Source organism: Saccoglossus kowalevskii, unplaced genomic scaffold (assembly GCF_978046115.1).
Source record: "Saccoglossus kowalevskii unplaced genomic scaffold, keSacKowa6.1 SCAFFOLD_24, whole genome shotgun sequence".
Lineage (NCBI taxonomy): Eukaryota > Metazoa > Hemichordata > Enteropneusta > Harrimaniidae > Saccoglossus > Saccoglossus kowalevskii.
This window is the reverse complement of record NW_028188618.1, coordinates 1,472,676-1,475,949: the sequence shown is the minus strand read 5'-3', so window position 1 is coordinate 1,475,949 and position 3,274 is coordinate 1,472,676.

Sequence of the window (3,274 nt, the reverse complement as noted above, 5' to 3'; positions counted from 1 at the left end):
AGTACTGAAAACTGTGGCAAAGGACTGAAAAGTTGTGGTAACGAGCTGAAAAGTAGTGGCAAAGTACTTAAAAGTTCTGTCAAAGTCATGGCAAAGTACTGAAAAGTACGGCAAAGTACTGAAAAGTTGTGGCAAAGTGCTGAAAATTAGTGGGAAAGTACTGAAAAGTGTGGCAAAGTACTGGAAAGTTGTGGCAAAGTGCTGAAAAGTAGTGGCAAAGTACTGAAAAGTAGTGGCAAAGTGCTGAAAAGTTTGGCAAAGTACTGAAAAGTTGTGGCAAAGTCGTGGCAAAATACTGAAAAGTGTGGCACAGTGCTGAAAAGTAGTGGCAAAGTGTTGAAAAATGTGGCAAAGTGCTGAAAAGAATTGGCAAAGTACTGAAAAGCAGTTGCAAGTACTGAAAAGTGTGGCAAAGTACTGAAAAGCAGTTGCAAAGTACTGAAAAGTGTGGCAAAGTACTGAAAAGTTGTGGCAAAGTCGTGGCAAATACAGAAAAGTGTGGCAAAGTACTGAAAAGTTGTGGCAAAGTGCTGAAAGGTAGTGGCAAAGTGCTGAAAGTGTGGCAAAGTACTGAAAAGTTCTGTCAAAGGTCGTGGCAAAGTACTGAAAAGTACGGCAAAGTACTGAAAAGTTGTGGCAAAGTGCTGAAAATTAGTGGGAAGTACTGAAAATGTTGGCAAAGTACTGGAAAGTTGTGGCAAAGTGCTGAAAAGTAGTGGCAAAGTACTGAAAAGTAGTGGCAAAGTGCTGAAAAGTGTGGCAAAGTACTGAAAAGTTGTGGCAAAGTCGTGGCAAAGTACAGAAAAGTGTGGCAAAGTACTGAAAAATTGTGGCAAAGTGCTGAAAAGTCGTGGCAAAGTGCTGAAAAGTGTGGCAAAGTACTGAATAGTTGTGGCAAAGTACTGAAAAGTGTGGCAGAGTTGTGAAAAGTTGTGGCAAAGTGCTGAAAAGTTGTGGCAAAGTACTGAAAGGTAGTGGCAAAGTGCTGAAAAGTGTGGCAAAGTACTGAATAGTTGTGGCAAAGTGCTGAAAAGTTATGGCAAAGTACTGAAAAGCAGTGGCAAAGTACTGAAAAGTGTGGCAAAGTGCTGAAAAGTAGTGGCAAAGTACTGAAAAGCAGTTGCAAAGTACTAAAAAGTGTGGCAAAGTACTGAAAAGTTATGGCCATGTCGTGGCAAAGTAATGAAAAGTGTGGCAAAGTACTGAAAAGTTGTGGCAAAGTGCTGAAAAGTAGTGGCAAAGTACTGAAAGGTAGTGGCAAAGTGCTGAAAAGTAGTGGCAAAGTGCTGAAAAGTGTGGCAAAGTACTGAAACGTTGTGGCAAAGTACAAAAAAGTGTGGCAAAGTACTGAAAAGTTGTGGTAAAGTACTTAAAAGATGTGTCAAAGTCGTGGCAAAGTACTGAAAAGTATGGCAAAGTACTGACAAGTTGTGGCCATGTATTGGCAAAGTAATGAAAAGTGTGGCAAAGTACTGAAAAGTTGTGGCAAAGTGCTGAAAAGTAGTGGCAAAGTACTGAAAAGTGTGGCAAAGTACTGAAAAGTTGTGGCAAAGTGCTAAAAAGTCGTGGCAAAGTGCTGAAAAGTGTGGCAAAGTACTGAAAAGTTGTGGCAAAGTGCTGAAAAGTAGTGGCAAAGTGCTGAAAAGTGTGGCAAAGTACTGAAAAGTGTGGCAAAGAACTGAAAAGTTGTGGTAAAGAGCTGAAAAGTAGTGGCAAAGTACTGAAAAGTACGGCAAAGTACTGAAAAGTTGTGGCAAAGTGCTGAAAAGTAGTGGCAAAGTACTGAAAAGTAGTGGCAAAGTGCTGAAAAGTTTTGCAAAGTACTGAAAAGTCTGGCAAAGTACTGGAAAGTTGTGGCAAAGTGCTGAAAAGTAGTGGCACAGTGCTGAAAAGTAGTGGCAAAGTACTGAAAAGCAGTGGCAAAGTGTTGAAAAGTGTGGCAAAGTGCTGAAAAGAAGTGGCAAAGTACTGAAAAGCAGTTGCAAAGTACTGAAAAGTGTGGCAAAGTACTGAAAAGCAGTTGCAAAGTACTGAAAAGTGTGGCAAAGTACTGAAAAGTTGTGAAAAAGTCGTGGCAAAGTAAAGAAAAGTGTGGCAAAGTACTGAAAAGTTGTGGCAAAGTGCTGAAAGGTAGCGTCAAAGTGCTGAAAAGTGTGGCAAAGTACTGAAAAGTTTTGGCAATGTGCTGAAAATTAGTGGCAAAGTACTGAAAAGCAGTGGCAAAGTACTGAAAAGTGTGGCAAAGTACTGAAAAGTTGTGGCAAAGTCGTGGCAAAGTAAAGAAAAGTGTGGCAAAGTACTGAAAAGTTGTGGCAAAGTGCTGAAAGGTAGTGGCAAAGTGCTGAAAAGTGTGGCAAAGTACTGAAAATTTGTGGCAAAGTGCTGAAAAGTAGTGGCAAAGTGCTGAAAATTGTGGCAAAGTACTGAAAAGTGTGGCAAAGTACTGGAAAGTTGTGGCAAAGTCGTGGCAAAGTACTGAGAAGTGTGGCAAAGTACTGAAAAGTTGTGGCAAAGTGCTGAAAAGTTATGGCAAAGTACTGAAAAGCAGTGGCAAAGTACTGAAAAGTGTGGCAAAGTGCTGAAAAGTAGTGGCAAAATACTGAAAAGCAGTTGCAAAGTACTAAAAAGTGTGGCAAAGTACTGAAAAGTTGTGGCCATGTCGTGGCAAAGTAATGAAAAGTGTGGCAAAGTACTGAAAAGTTGTGGCAAAGTGCTGAAAAGTAGTGGCAAAGTACTGAAAAGTAGTGGCAAAGTGCTGAAAAGTTTTGCAAAGTACTGAAAAGTCTGGCAAAGTACTGGAAAGTTGTGGCAAAGTGCTGAAAAGTAGTGGCACAGTGCTGAAAAGTAGTGGCAAAGTACTGAAAAGCAGTGGCAAAGTGTTGAAAAGTGTGGCAAAGTGCTGAAAAGAAGTGGCAAAGTACTGAAAAGCAGTTGCAAAGTACTGAAAAGTGTGGCAAAGTACTGAAAAGCAGTTGCAAAGTACTGAAAAGTGTGGCAAAGTACTGAAAAGTTGTGAAAAAGTCGTGGCAAAGTAAAGAAAAGTGTGGCAAAGTACTGAAAAGTTGTGGCAAAGTGCTGAAAGGTAGCGTCAAAGTGCTGAAAAGTGTGGCAAAGTACTGAAAAGTTTTGGCAATGTGCTGAAAATTAGTGGCAAAGTACTGAAAAGCAGTAGCAAAGTACTGAAAAGTGTGGCAAAGTACTGAAAAGTTGTGGCAAAGTGCTGAAAGGTAGTGGCAAAGTGCTGAAAAGTGTGGCAAAGTACTGAAAATTTGTG